This window comes from Mus caroli, unplaced genomic scaffold (assembly GCF_978045245.1).
Source record: "Mus caroli unplaced genomic scaffold, Mus_caroli_1 scaffold_3, whole genome shotgun sequence".
In the NCBI taxonomy this organism is placed as follows: domain Eukaryota; kingdom Metazoa; phylum Chordata; class Mammalia; order Rodentia; family Muridae; genus Mus; species Mus caroli.
In genome coordinates this window covers 34,069,260-34,084,710 of record NW_028227258.1, presented here as the reverse complement: position 1 = coordinate 34,084,710, position 15,451 = coordinate 34,069,260, and the positions used below count along the sequence as shown (strand labels likewise).

Below are 15,451 nucleotides of genomic sequence, written 5' to 3'. Positions count from 1 at the left end.
TTTAGAGTAAACAATTTTAAGGTAAATTAATTTCAGAGGTGGTGTACTCCTTTCAGAAAGGGAACCTGTGGAATAACTCCAAGACAACTCCGAGGATCCCGCCTCCCAAGTACACTGTCCAAAGTGGCTATTATCTAACAGATGCAAAGATCAGGGAAAGTGGAGCAATGTTCCTTTGGGAATTAAGTTCAGAAATAACAAACCTGCATTTTGTGCTTCCTTTCTGCCTCAGTCTGTTGCTCTGAGTAATGCCGTGTGCATGCCAAATGCTTCATATGAGCAACCACCCGGGGAAAGTCAGATGCCATGGGGTTGATGCCTCTGGCCACAGGTCATTAAGGATCTGAAGCCCAGCCATAACACATCCACTGGCAAATGGAAGCTTACAGGTATTCAAAGAATCCAAGTGTAAACAATAGGATTTCTTCCATGTCCATGCACAAAAATCTATAGTATCTGTTCATAGATGAAATGCTCAGAATTACCAAATTAAAAAGAACTCAGGGGAGGCTCACACATGAGGAGAAACTTGGCAGCAGTCTAGAACTTGATTTGGCCCTGAGAAAAACTGCAGCATAAAAGCTAAACAAGGCATTTTCAAATTAAGAAATTTACCAAAGTTTCTTGTCGACTTTGCCACTTGATGGAGCCATAATGCCAGATAACTTTAAAACCCACTTGATTTTCCTCAGGAGCAGTCCTTGGGAGACATGTAGGCAAAAATACATTATCCTAGTCACTGTTTGTTCCAGTGACCACTGTCTTCCTCCTCTGAGCAATTGCTATAGCATGACATGAGAAAATTTAAGATTGTCTTGGGCTAATAGTACAGGATAGTTGGCTTTATTTTTCTTTAGTTAGGGTGTGAGTGCTCAGGTGGGTGCTGATACAAATGAAATGTATGTTCATGCCTGTAGGGGGAAGAAGTCTATCTTGGAGCTTACAACATTTGTTCTTATTATTTGAGACAGGATTTCTCTCTGGATCAGAAGCTAGCCTCTTGTGCTAGACTGGCTGGCTAGCAAGGCCCAGCGAGTGACTTGTCTTGATGGATTACAGTATACACCGCCTGCCACGCTGAGCTTGTCATGAGGATCCTGGGAATCTAAACTCAAATCTTCACCTTCATGGTAAGTATATTCTAACAAATCAGAATTAGTAAAAACATTAAGGACAGAGATCATACCTTTAAGATGTGTATGCAAATATCATGAACAGAAGGGCCAGTTTTCTTAAAGGGTAAATCCTGGGCAGGATGTGTGGGTCAATCATAGGTTAGAGGAAGACTAAGCATTTAAAGGAAGAAATGAATGACATTTGTGCAGCAATCTTACTTCCACACTTTTTTCTTAAAGGCATATTTGTTTACTTACTGTGATTAAGCATTAGATATAGACTTTCAAAGGATGTTAGGTTGTATAAATTCTAATGCAGGGGTGTGAACATCATGAGAAAAATCCAAAATCTTGCAAGTAATATATATCTATTCTTATAAAAAGTAAATCAATACCCTAGCCAAAATGGAAGGGATCGAGAGAATATATTCAGTGAATCAATTGGCCAGTTGGTCTCAAGTGATAAATTTTATTTTTACTGTATTACCCAAGATGATTTTTCTTTGTGTAATGTGGCCCAGAGAAGTCCAGAGTTTAGATATCCTATGTTCTAAAATATGGAATACTTTATATAACACAAACTCCTGGCTTTCAGTTTCCACTGAGAAATCAGCTATTATTCTGATATGTTTTCCTTTATATGTTGTGACTTAAAATTTTGACTTTTGCTGCTTCAATTCTTTTTGTTCTATATTCTTTAGTGTTTTAACTATGATATGCCATGGAGAACTTCTGGTTTTGTCTGCCATGGCCTTTTTTCCTTCTTCTGACTATGTGAGTATGTCTTTCTTCAGTTTGGAGAAATTTTCTTTTTGATCTGGTTGAGTATTTGATCTGTGACATTGGACTTGACCTAGAACGAATGTTTTACCTTGATCACAAATTTGTTTCAAGCACAATTAGCCCATCACATATGAAGGTTTTCTGAGTTTTATTTGCAACTTTATTCTACAGAATAAAGAATACAGAATACAGAATACAGGGGGCCTGGGATTATTTGTGTTAGTTTAAGCATTCTATGAAATCATTATCAAGAGTTGTGAAATCTGGGGCTGGTGATATGGCTCAGTGGGTAAGAGCACCCGACTGCTCTTCCAAAGGTCCAGAGTTCAAATCCCAGCAACCACATGGTGGCTCACAACCATCTTGTAACGAGATCTGACTCCCTCTTCTGGAGTGTCTGAAGACAGCTACAGTGTACTTACATATAATAAATAAATAAATCTTTAAAAAAAAAAAAAAAAAAAAGAACACAGGCTGGCCGGGCATGGTGGCGCACGCCTTTAATCCCAGCACTCAGGAGGCAGAGGCAGGCGGATTTCTGAGTTCGAGGCCAGCCTGGTCTACAAAGTGAGCTCCAGGACAGCCAGAGCTATAAAGAGAAACCCTGTCTCGAAAAAAAAAAAAAAAAAAAAAGAGTTGTGAAATCATCAATTCATTTATACAGCATTATTACATAAGAGTATATTTTCATAATGATCTTCATGAAATCTTAATAGGATGGGCTAGTGCCCCGGTATCATTAGGCTTTGTAATAGTGACAGGAAAGGCATATCACCAGCAAACTTCTGGGATGAATTCTCTGGTGACTTTACATCTCAGAGCTCACCCATCTCAGGGCATGAAAAATGGTGGGCCATCTCTAGAAAACTCATTTGCATGCATTAGTCTTTCCTAGATGGCTTCTGACAATACATTATCCCAGGTATATCTTGGATTCTTTTATTTTCCTTAGTTATATTTAATACATTAAAAATCACCAATTATTTATATAAAGCGCCCCTATATGACATCTATTTGTCTTCTCATTAATTGAGCAATCAACTTTACTCTGCCTCCTCTTAGCTCAAACTACTTTTCCACTGCCTGCACATCAGAAATTGATTAATGCACCAAAATACAAGCTGCCTCTCACTTGCAAACCTTGTCACTGGGTGTAGAGCATGCCAATTATCACCATTTCCCATAAATAAAATCCAAAATCAATACAGAATTCAAAGCAATTCTACCATCTGCTCCTTAGCTCTACCATTTCAGCCTGGCTCCTACAGCTCCTTTAGAAATCTGGTTTATAGAGCCACTGAATTATTGGTAACTCCAGAAAGATATTGAATGTTTCTTTGCATATATATCCAACACGAATATATATATGTGTGTGTGTGTGTGTGTGTGTGTGTACTGTATACATGACAGAATGCATATATCTGTGTAGTTCTATAATACATAGAAACAAGAAGAAAATTTTCTTCTTGTTCCCCTTCCTTTAAGAGCACAGCTCATCCTTAACTCGGATTTCATATTCCTTCAAATGTAGTCTTCCTCCGTATAAACTCACCATCTGCTGTTTATTGCTTCCCTATTGTCAGTTTTATGGCAATATGTGTTCCACTATGTGTGTATTCTCAACAGCATCTAGTCCATCTGACTCTCAATAGAAATTGTTGAAGTAGTTATTATATATAATGAAACCATCATCAGATTTCAGCTCCCACCCCTCAGGACTGTAGGGTATTGGTCTGATGCTGTTTATATTCAACTGTAAATTCTATACCCCAAGATCTGGTTGCTCCAAGACAAGAAAATCTTCATGAATACCAATTTTTCTTGTGTAAACCTTACTCCCCAATTTATCCATGATTGGTTAATAAAGATGCCTACAGCCTGAAGCTGGGCAGAAGAGAGGTAGGTGGGATTTTGGATCCCAGGCATAGAGTCTCAGGCAGGAACCGTGAAGGGAGGAAGAGGAAAGAAGCCACCATAGGCTAGCATGGATAGTGAACATGTGGCCATGAAGCCCTCTGGCCTTATGCGGAGCAGCTTAGGCAGAGTATGGCAAGTGATATCTTGGGACTTATTGATAGGGAAGTAGACAAAATAGCAAAGAGGGTTGATACCTACACCAGCTCCTCTGCTTTAATGTTTATTACAAATCTAAAGTTTGTGTGTGTTTTATTTGGAAACTATATGTTCTAAGTGAAATAATAAACCTCAGAATAATACTAATGACAACACAATATTTTACTGTTTTTCTTCAATTTTTGTTAGATATTTTCTTCATTTACATTTCAAATGCTATCCAGAAAGTCCCCTATACCCTCCCCCACGCCCTACTCCCCTATCCACCCACTCCCACTTCTTGGTCCTGACATTCCCATGTATTGGGGCATATAAAGTTTGCAACAAGGGGCCTCTCTTCCCAATGATGGCTGACTAGGCCATCTTCTGCTACATATGCAGTTAGAGACTCGAGCTCTGGGGGTACTGGTTAGCTCATATTGTTGTTCCACCTATAGGGTTACAGACCCCTTCAGCTCCTTGAGTACTTTCTCTAGCTCCTCCATTGGGGGCCCTGTTTCATCCAATAGATGACTATGAGCATCCACTTCTGTATTTGCTAGGCACTGGCATAGTCTCAGAAAATTAAAATTAAATTTTTAATCCTATTAAAAATGGGGTACAGAGCTAAACAAAGAATTCCCAACTGAGAAATACCAAATGGCTGAGAAGCACCTAAAAAAGTGTTCAACATCCTTAATCATCAGGGAAATGTAAATCAAAACAACCCTGAGATTTCACCTCACACCAGTCAGAAGAGCTAAGATAAAAAATTCAGGTGACAGCAAATGCTGGCAAGGATGTGGAGAAAGAAGACTCCTCCATTGTTGGTGGGATTGCAAGCTTGTACAACCACTCTGGAAATCAGTCTGGCACTTCCTCAGAAAATTGGCCATAGTACTACCGGAGGATCCCGCAATACCTCTCCTGGGCATATATCCAGAAGATGATCCAACTGGTAAGAAGGACACACGCTCCATTATGTTCATAGCAGCCTTATTTATAATAGCCAGAAGCTGGAAAGAACAAGATGCTCCTCAACAGAGGAATGGATACAGAAAATGTGGTACATTTACACAATGGAGTACTACTCAGCTATTAAAAAGAATGAATTTACTATGTTTCTTAAACATAGTAAACAAGCAGGATACAGCAAAATTCTTTCAAATGTAGGTCCAAAGTCATCCTATTAGAGAACTATTAGGAGTTCATGCAGATTAGGACATACCAATGACAGCCTATAAGTTACTGTGGTGTCTACCAGAGGCCGATTTCTAAGCAATCTATCAGGATACTGAAGCCATATTTCTGACAATTTGATTATGACAAATTGGAGTCAAAACAAATGATGGAGAAAAGTTTTCTGATTAGACAGCAGCTCAAAACAACACTAAGATAGGCTTGGAAATTTCAAATACCATTATTATTAATACACTTTCCCAGCAAAACTGAAATTAAAAGAGACAAATGTCCAGTTGACCAGGCTGTGACTCAGGAAAATTCTGTAGTTTTTCTGATGAATGATCAGTAACAATATTGAGACTGTGATGTTCTGCTTCGTAAGACGCCAGAGGACTTCAGAGTCTAGGGATGCTCCCAAGTTCAGTTCTGTCTACTGTCTCAAACTTATGGACTTTTAAATGTCTGGCTTGTTGACTTATCAAAAACTTAACTCCAAAATTAAACTAGCACTGACTTGATATTAATATGTTAAATGCTCAAAAGTGTTTCTGTCTAAAAATGGCCTGGCTTTTTAAAAGAGTGTAATTGTTGTCAATATATTAATAATAATTATTATTATAATTTAGTGATTTAATTATTTAATAAGTACTGACAAGTAAATTATCAGAGAAATATATTTTAAGAAAAAGAAATAAATTTTATCAAAAAAGCCATTTGCTTCAAAACATAAAATATGAAAATGAGCTAATATAAGGGGAGGGGTACCACTTTGGTTCTTTTTTTTTTTTTTTTTTTTTTTTTGTCTATCGGTCATTTTTCTTTTCTTTTTTTTAAATTAGGTATTTATTTCATTTACATTTCCAATGCTATCCCAAAAGTCCCCCCCCCCCCACTTTTTGGCACTGGCATTCCCCTGTACTGGTGCATATAAAGTTTGCATGTCCAATGGGCCTCTCTTTCCAGTGATGGCCGACTAGGCCATCTTCTGATATATATGCAGCTAGAGACATGAGCTCCGGGGGGGTACCTGGTTAGTTCATATTGTTGTTCCACCTATAGGGTTGCAGATCCCTTTAGCTCCTTGGTTACTTTCTCTATCTCCTCCTTTGGGGGCCCTGAGATCTATCCAATAGCTGACTGTGAGCATCCACTTCTGTGTTTGTTAGGCCCCAGCATAGTCTCACAAGAGACAGCTATATCTAGGACCTTTCAGCAAAATCTTGCTAGTGTATACAATGGTGTCAGCATTTGGAAGCTGATTATGGGATGGATCCCCGGATATGACAGTCTCTAGATTGTCCATCCTTTCATCTTAGCTCCAAACTTTGTCTCTGTAACTCCTTCCATGGGTGTTTTGTTCCCAATTCTAAGAAGGGGCCAAGTGTCCATACTTTGGTCTTTGTTCTTCTTGAGTTTCATGTGTTTAGCAAATTGTATCTTATATCTTGGGTATTCTAAGTTTCTGGGCTAATATCCACTTATCAGTGAGTACATATTGTGTGAGTTCCTTTGTGATTGGGTTACCTCACTCAGGATGATGCCCTCCAGGTCCATCCATTTACCTAGGAATTTCATAAATTCATTCTTTTTAATAGCTGAGTAGTTCTCCATTTTGTAAATGTACCACATTTTCTGTATCCATTCCTCTGTTGAGGGGCATCTAGGTTCTTTCCAGCTTCTGGCTATTATAAATAAGGCTGCTATGAACATAGGAGACCATGTGTTCTTCTTACCAGTTGGAACATCTTCTGGATATATGCCCAGGAGAGGTATTGCGGGATCCTCCTGTAGTACCATGTCCAATTTTCTGAGGAACCTCCAGACTGATTTCCAGAGTGGTTGTACAAGCTTGCAATCCCACCAACAATGGAGGAGTGTTCCTCTTTCTCCACATCCTCACCAGCATCTGCTGTCACCTGAGTTTTTGATCTTAGCCATTCTGACTGGTGTGAGGTGGAATCTCAGGGTTGTTTTGATTTACATTTCCCTGATGAATAAGGATGTTGAACATTTTTTCAGGTGCTTATTAGCCATTTGGTATTCCTCAGGTGAAAATTCTTTGTTTAGCTCTGAGCCCCATTTTTAATGGGGTTATTTTATTTTCTGGAGTCCAGCTTCTTGAGTTCTTTATATATATATTGGATATTAGTCCCCTGTCTGATTTAGGATAGGTAAACCACTTTGTTTCTTAAGTTCCTTGGCTGATATTGTAAAATTGTGAAGTAGCAATATAAATTAGTTTAGAAAATAATTATCTAGAATTTCCATCAAAGATAAAACCATAGGGTGTATATTTGTCAAATAACATATGAATGTGTATTTTGTGGATTATTATTTTTCTTTAGTAGGAAGAAACACTAAATGTTATTAAACATTTTTCTTTCTCTAAAAATATCAACAAATCTTTACTTCCTTATATTTCTGGAGGGTGGAAGTCTATACATATCATTGTTGATACCTAGAGAGAGCTGCTCTCTGCTTCCACTCATTTTCTACCCTCCAGAAGGATAGTCTCTGTTCTTACAGTCAGTAAAGTACAAAGGCAAGAGAGAGAGAGAGACAGCTTTCTCTAAAGTCTCTTTTATAAAGACATTAATCTTAATCATGCCACTAAAGATTTATATGTTTTATATGTGTGAGAGAAAATCTTTAATTGCTAATGTAAAAAATTCATATTAACTGAATAATGGCTTTTAATAACATTGGTCATAGAGAATATGTTTTAGGAAGTGGAGGTCATTGGATGTAGAATTCTGGCAACAATGTAATAGAGCAGCCCCAATAGATACCAGAGGGCAATACCTAAATGAAGGCAAAATCCTTACCTGTGGGAGTGTGGTATGATACTCAGAGAAATGTTATACTGTGCATAAACAGACTGATTCGTCTGCATAGGTATTATGAAGCCTCCTACAGCATGACGTTCTTCCTCTAGACCAGTGGTTCTCAACATGTGCAGTGTGATAACCATAAGGGCCACATATCAGATATTTATATTATGATTCACAACAGTAGCAAAATGAGTTATAAAGTAGCAACAAAATGATTTTATGGTTGAGGGTAAACACAGCATGAAGAGCTGTATTAAAGGGTTGCAGCATTAGGAAAGTTGGAAGCATTGCTCTAGGTACTTCCTGTTTTGCAACAAGAGTGGTACAGGGTGCCTAAATAAAGGAAGTTTCCACAATATATCTGACACCTTGATATAGGGATATATAATTTTTTGCATATAATGGATATGCTTCATTATAGCTAGGGCTTCCAGAGCCTGGAAGGTGGTGGTCATGGACATCACCATCCCCGGTGTCAACAGCTCAGGAACAGCCACCATTTCCGGGTGTCTTCTCCTTTCAGGTGTCTTATTTTTGCTAACTCTGCTGTTGCTGCTTCCTAGCAAAACTGATTTAAAAGAATAATAATATTCACTGAACTCTGGCAGTGTTAATTTAAATCTTTAGTTTTCTGGGGTGGAAGAAGTACTGTAGATCACTTAAAATTCTGATTAACAAAGTATTTCTTTGGAAAGATAAATCTTAAAAGAAGAGGCAATGAATTTTTATTTTAACTAAAATAGATTCACTTCAACTAATGTTTATTTTATTAGTTGTACTTACAGTGTTTTCACAAGTACTTCAAAATTCTTTCAGATGTCTGAATTTGATATAAAACTCCCACGGTTTCCAGTGACCATTTTAAGTACCAATATACTCAGAATTTTGCCAGACCTAGAAAAAATTGGGCTTCTCTGTAAAGTGTCTAGTTCCTTTTTTTTTTTTTTTTTTTTTTTTTTTTTTTTTTTTTTTAGTTTTGTAATTATATTTAGGTACAGAAAATTTAGTGTACATTTAACCCAATTTAGTGGCGAGTTCTTTAGCCTTTGCTTTTTCCAGCTTGGCAATGCGAGCCACAGACTTAGGACCGAGGACGTTGCCTCCCCAGTGGCGACAGATCTCATCATATCTGTCATTATAATTGGTCCTAATAGCTTCCACCAGCTTAGCCAGAGCACCCTTGTCTTCCGAGTTAACCTGTGTGAAGGCAACAGTGGTGCAGGTCTTCCTGTGGACCAGGTGCCCCAGCCTGGCCTTTCCCTTGATGATGCAGTAGGGCACCCCCATCTTTCGACACAGGGCAGGTAGGAAAACCACCAGCTCAATGGGGTCTACGTCATGGGCAATCACCACCAGCTGAGCCTTCTTGTTCTCCACCAAGGTGGTGACTGTATTGACTCCTGCTCGGAGGACAGGTGGTCTCTTAGTTGGGACGTCGCCTTTGCCAGCAGCTTTCTTCTCGGCACGGGCCAGTAGCCTTTGCTTCTTCTCTTGCTTTGTCTCTGGCCTGTACTTGTGGGCAAGCTTAAGCAGCTGAGTAGCTGTCTGCCTGTCCAGCGCCTGGGTGAACTGGTTAATGGCAGGAGGGACTTTGAGCCGCTTGTAGAGGATGGCTCTTTGCCGCTGCAGCCTGATGTAGCGGGGCCATTTGAAGAAGCGCGTTAAATCTCGTTTGGGCTGGATGTCCTGTCCAATGCCGAAGTTCTTGGGCCTCTTCTCAAACAGAGGGTTGACCACCTTCTTGGCCTCCTGCTTCTTGACGACGGCGGGGGCCGGGGCCACCTTCTTCCCCTTGGCCTTCTTCCCTTTGGGCATCTTGCTCGGCTGCTGGAGAGAGAAAAACAAGTGTCTAGTTCCTGAGAGCCACTTTTATACACATGCACACACATACATAGACAATCACTCACACATACATAAATATGCACAGTCACACACAGAGATAGACAAACTTAAAAATATACATAGCATAGCATAGATACATATACAAAGACACATAGATGCCACCACACATATACTCAAACACAGAGGCATATAGGTTTCAGTTACACGGATTCACATATATACAGGCATAGAGAAATGTTGGTAGCGAGAGACACAGACACACATACACAGGCATACTCAGAGATACACAGACACACATAAAACACACAGGTGCATGCATATACACACACAAAATAGAAATATGTGCAGACAGAGAGACATACTGAGGCATAAGCATACTGAGAGACGTGCAGATACACAGAGATAGAGCCACAAACACCACAGAGTCACAGAAGGACAAACCTGCAGTATTTGCTACAAATCACTTTTATGTTCTTGTACTGTGCACACTTATTTTTCTAGTCTAAATTATTCTTATTTGTTTAAATGCACATGTCATGCTCTTTCCAAGACAATTCTAGCAATAAATATTTAAGTGTCTAAGATGGGATATAGCACATCATTGGTATATGTTACGATGGTATTATGACTCCCTAGGAGTCTTGCTATCCATTCAGGAACTACAGCTAGGGTATGATCAATCATTACCTAGAACAGATTGAAGGACTATTTTGAAGTTACTCTATAGTGACAATTCACTTCCAGCTGGGAATGCTAGATTATATTAAGAGCTGGAAATCAACAAAAGGGTTTTCATATCTCAGAATATGAATCATTTTGTACTAGATTTCAAACCAGAGTATTGCTTGCTGAGTTTTGTCTAGAGCTGGGCCATCCCGTAGGGACTAGTTCTATGTGATGATTTAAATATAAATGCAGCCAACTGTAATGAAATAAAATTAAAATGGTATTCTTTAGTCTGTGGTGCATGTTTCCAGTGTTGAAAGGCATGGATGTCTTTGGTCATCGCACTGGACAGTGCAGTTATGTACACCACCTCAGGATGTGCATTTGAAGTGTGCTATTGAGTTACAAGGTATTCTCAGATCCTTGGAGTTTTTTACTATACAATCAGGGTGTACATTAAAATGGAAGCCATTCTTTTTGTATCTGTTGATGACATATGCTAACATCTGGTTGAGTAAAATAAAAATTGGTTTGTTCATGTCACTGTATCCAGTGCTGTTTCTCTTTTTGCTACCTTTTTTAGGCCGAAGAAAATGTAACCCACACATCAGTTGAATTTACTGCAGTTAACCTAAAAGTACTCTGTGGTAAAAATTTAGTGTCCTTGTGACTAGATGTGACTCCACTGCTAGATATCTGTACAGAGTTTTGATTCTTTGCCTCTACTGAGCTAGGGGCTGGCTAGGTTGTTGGTGGAAAAGCTGAAGACTTCTAAATGTTTTGGCTCTTGCACATTCACCTTCTCACTCAGCACCTGGCAATCGATGGGACAATACTGTCTTCATCCATTTCTTCATTTAAAATAATACCTGAGAAGGGATGGGATGGGATGGGATGGGATGGGATGGGATGGGATGGGATGGGATGGGATGGGATGGGATGGGAGGATGGGATGGGAGGATGGGATGGGAGGATGGGATGGGATGGAATTGGATGGGATGGGATGAGATGGGATGGGAGTTTTCTTAGAGACTCTCCTCACTGTACTCTTTTTAAGGGTCTCTTCCCTTTCTTCATTGACTTTCACACCACTAAAGACTATACAACAAGGCCATAACGATTTGTCTTGGGAGAGAATTCAATATATCCATGATGTAGGTTTTATGAGACAAGGTGTAGATTTTGGGATGAGGGGATTATGATAGGCCAGAGAAGAATAGAGAGAAAGGAGGAGAGGAAATAATTTCAAAAAGCAGACTTCTAGCTCCTTCCAGCATGAGACCTGGGTCAACATGAAGTTTTGCTTTTCTCCCTTGCTTGGCAATTGTGTTCAATGGGTCCTATCTGTCCTAGGCTCTGATTGTTTTTAGTGAACTATTCCATACTGATGCCTCCTACTACTGTGAAACCAAGGGCTGAGAATCTTATATTTAAGCCACCGGAGAAAAATGGAGGGTCATATCCTTAAGCCTGATGTGTCAGCAAGATTTTCCCCAGTTATCTATACTAAAACCTGCTAAGACATCACAAGGCACTTCTTATGATAGCTCTAGGAATGGAGGTTGGCAGAGGGATGCTGAAGAAACCAATGTGTGCCTTAGACATGACATCAAGATATAAGAAAATATTACCTTTCAGCAAAATCTTGCTAGTGTATGCAACGGTGTCAGCGTTTGGAGGCTGATTATGGGATGGATCCCCGGGTATGGTAGTCTCTAGATGGTCCATGCTTTCGTCTCAGCTCCAAACTTTGTCTCTGTAACTCCTTCCATGGGTGTTTTGTTCCCAATTCTAAGAAGGGGCAAAGTGTCCACACTTTGGTCTTCATTCTTCTTGAGTTCCATGTGTTTTGCAAATTGTATCTTATATATTGGGTATTCTAAGTTTCTGGGCTAATATTCACTTATCAGTAAGTACATATCATGTGAGTTCTTTTGTGATTGGGTTACCTCACTCAGGATGATGCCTTCCAAGTCCATCCATTTGCCCAGGAATTTCATAAATTTATTCTTTTTAATAGCTGAGTAGTACTCCGTTGTGTAAATATACCACATTTTCTGTATACATTCCTCTGTTGAGGGGCATCTGGGTTCTTTCCAGCTTCTGGCTATTATAAATAAGGCTGATTTTGCTGAAAGGACCCTGATATAGCTGTCCCTTGTGAGGCTATGCCAGTGCCTGGCAAACACAGAAGTGGATGCTCACAGTCAGCTATTGGATGGATCACAAGGCCCCCAAATGGAGGAGCTAGAGAAAGTACCCAAGGAGCTAAAAGTACCCAAGGATCTGCAACTCTGTAGGTGGAACAACAGTATGAACTAACCAGTACCCCCTGGAGCTCGTGTCTCTAGCTGCATATGTATCAGAAGATGGCCTAGTCGGCCATCAGTGGAAAGAGAGGCCCATTGGTCTTGCAAACTTTATATTCCTCAGTACAGGGGAACCCCAGTGCCAAGAAGTAGGAGTGGGTGGGTAGGGGAGTGGGGGGTGGGGAGGGTATGGGGGACTTTTGGGATAGCATTTAAAATTTAAATGAAGAAAATACCTAATTAAAAAAAAAGAAAATACTACCATCAAACTGAGAATTGGGTTATACTGGAACTAAAAACTAAGTCTGGAAGATTTTATGAACATGGACAAAATTTAGCTTTCTCATACCTAATTAATCATGGCTGACCAAAGTACCACAAATTCAATGTCTCCAGTAGAAAAATAGAGCTACCTCTGGCAAATGCCACATGGAACTCACTTTCAGGACCATGTGGCTAATAGATGACACTTGGTTGATGGTTCACACTCATGAGACACTTGATTTGATACAGAACAGACAAGTAGCCCTTCTGTAACCCATGAGTATTACTCCTGCAGATGGTTTACAGTGTGACAAAGAAGAGGCGTTCTAGGAAGCTACACCAGGCATTTTAGCAGGAAGTTGACTCTCATACTCCTTATATGTCAATCCTGTCACCCAATGCTGGAAATGCTCCTAAGTATATTTTTTTTGGCCAGAAAACAAACAAACATATTTTTCAAAGTTTTTTTTTTTGTAATAATGAATCTCTTCAGAATAGAATACTCTATAGTGAGCTAGAGTTACTTCAAATAGACAGTTCTTGAACCAAGACCCCCTTGAATGTATCATTTAACCTGCAGCAACAATGGGACTATTGAGGGAGTGGGTTAGTTAGAACACAGTTCTCTGGATGGGACATTTTCTTTATTCTACTGCACAATGTAGGCAAGGTCAGGATTGGGATGTGGAAGAACGAAAACAGAAAGAAGTCTCTATAAAATGCTACCCATATAGCAGACTCAAACACACTGCAAGTTAACTATGAGAATCAGGGAGAACCAGGAAACATTGTTTTAAAACCTAAATATTATAAATATAAACACTCTCAAGACAACTTTTAAAAAAGGCAGGGTATTATTGGAAGAGCACATCCATCTTAGACTTTCCAGTATTCAATAATTTAAATATGTGAAGATATATATTAGAATGACCAACTAATAAATTAAATATGCATATTTTAATTTTTTTTTTTTTTTTTTGGTTTCTCTGTGTAGCCTTGGCTGTCCTGGAACTCACTCTGTAGACTAGGCTGGCCTTGAACTCAGAGATTCGCCTGCCTCTGCCTTCCAAGTGCTGGAATTAAAGACGTACGCCACCATGCCCAGCTTCTTTTGCATATATTAATTATTATATAATTTAAAGTTTGCAGGCCTAGCCTGACCTAATTATGTAAGCTCTTTAAAAGCACAGGTGTTCTCTGATTAATAGAAAGTCAAATTCAAATAACTGGAGGGATTTACTGCACAGTTGGAGGCTTCAAGACGGATGAGGCTACTTGACATGGAATACAGGTGTCTGTGGAGTGAAAGAGTAGCCCTGTAAGGAAATGGGACATTAGTCCTGCAGCTACTGCCAGCATAATAAACTTAGTTCTTCAAATGGAGATTTATCAGCTTAACAAATGGATTTGGTGCCCTGCACAGAGAACTCTACCATTCAACTCTATCCAACTATGAACTAGTGTAGGACTATTGTTGAGTTATTGGATTTTTTTCATGTTTGATGTGTATTAGAATAAACTAGTATGCTCATGTGAATATCAACACCTTTAGAGCAATGTGATTGGTCACTTCTTTATAAACCCTGATTTAACACCATGTCTTGGTGATCCTAGAATAATTGAGCTCAGAGCATTTTGGTACTTGGTTTTATTTATTGAGAGCTGATAAAGATGTCTTACAAAGATACATAAATCTTGACCCTATTAAATTATTTCTCTTTTGTTCCTCTCCATCAGTTTTGCTGGCCAAAATTCAATATCATGTTTTATCCTTCCTCATGCTCATCAGTTATTTTCAAAAATAAATAAATATCATATTTTTGCACTAGCTATAAATAAGTTCAACATTTACCAAAATTACCAATTTGCAAATCCTTTAATAAGATAGACTAGCTTTTTAGTTTGTTTAAATTTTATGAATTTTCAGTTGCACAACCAGAAAAGCAATGTCCTACTTCCTTATATTAATATCCATTTCCTATATGTATTCCTTGTTTGAAACATATTTATTTATTCAGTTTTCCTTTAAAGACCACTTGAAGAAAATGCACTGAGAAGGCTTCTGGGCAGCTGGTGAAATTAGTCTACTGATCTGCCGTGTTTACTTTGCAGAAATTCACCGTCTTCTATCATGTCCTCTACACATATTTCAACAAAAGGAGTTCACTTTAAGAAAGAGTACTACTACCGACATCCCTTGCTCCCTCCACACCTCAAAGACTATACATAGAAAAGAAATAGAAACCAAGTTAGTAACGTGTTCAATGGAGGATAGATATTAAGTGGACTTAATTACTTTCTTGCTTTAATTCAAATACATATGTAAATCAAAGGTATGTGAGTTTCAACCTCTAACTGGGCATCATGCTGTATAATTACATGCCTGTAATTCTAGCATTCAGGAAGC

The 15,451-nt window shown here is 38.9% G+C and overlaps 1 long non-coding RNA gene and 1 pseudogene across 1 annotated transcript in view; one reads left to right on the top strand and one right to left on the bottom strand.

Moving 5' to 3' along the window:
* Window positions 1-343: 343 nt before the first annotated feature.
* LOC147005449 (uncharacterized) overlaps window positions 344-15,451 on the top strand; it is a 79,420-nt gene continuing 64,312 nt past the window's right edge. The window contains exons 1-2 of the long non-coding RNA XR_015046598.1: window positions 344-389; window positions 972-1,130. This is a non-coding gene — a long non-coding RNA (uncharacterized LOC147005449). The remainder of the gene's footprint in view (window positions 390-971; window positions 1,131-15,451) is intronic.
* LOC147005450 (large ribosomal subunit protein eL8 pseudogene) lies at window positions 8,912-9,803 on the bottom strand (annotated as a pseudogene).